An 878-nucleotide genomic window follows, 5' to 3' on the forward strand; every position below is an offset into this window, starting at 1 on the left:
AAAAATTCTAAGTTTTCATTCATATGGAAGAAATCAATATTTTTCAATATGCAAAATGCAGTCTCCTTTCTAATTTTTTCCTTTTTACTTTTTGTTTTTGCCGAAGAGGGATTTGTTGAAAACCTTAAAGAAAAGAAAACGGAAAGCAAAAAAAAAAAAAAAAAAAAAAAAGAAAAACTCCAGAAGAGGTAAAGAAAATCCAACAACCTAATCACATTAAAACTTTGAAAAATAAAGAAAAATAACAAATACACATATAAGCACAAACAACTGCCAAAATATACAACTTTGCGAAAAGCAAAATAATAATAATAATAATGATAATAATAATCATAACAACTATAATAATAACAATAATAACAACAACAACAATAAAATGAAGGCAACAAAAAAGAACAAATAATAATAATGGTGATAACGTTAATAATAAGAAGAATTTCTTTAAAGCAAATAACAGATTAAAAAAACAGTTTCCATTCCATCGCTGTTGTCATTTAGTAAAAGATAAGGTGCGCTTCGCCCCATATACCCGCCACCGCCTACATACCCTCATGTCATGGCAAATTTAATAAAAGCAGGATAAAGCTTCAAGACAGCGGGTGTGTCATGGAACCTGTTATTAATATTTCAAGGGTTACCTCAGATATTTATATTCTAGCTGATTTTAGTTCAATATTTGACACAAACTGCACATCTCCCTATTAACAGGGCCAGCGGATGGGGGGCAGAGAGGGGAGAAGTTGCGAAATGAAACATTTCCAATGCAATTTTTATTTGTGTTTTTCAAATACTGAAGACGGTTGTTTCTGTACGTACACACACACACACACACACACACACACACACACACACACACACACACACACACACACACACAC

Source organism: Octopus bimaculoides, chromosome 3 (genome assembly GCF_001194135.2).
Source record: "Octopus bimaculoides isolate UCB-OBI-ISO-001 chromosome 3, ASM119413v2, whole genome shotgun sequence".
In the NCBI taxonomy this organism is placed as follows: Eukaryota; Metazoa; Mollusca; class Cephalopoda; order Octopoda; family Octopodidae; genus Octopus; species Octopus bimaculoides.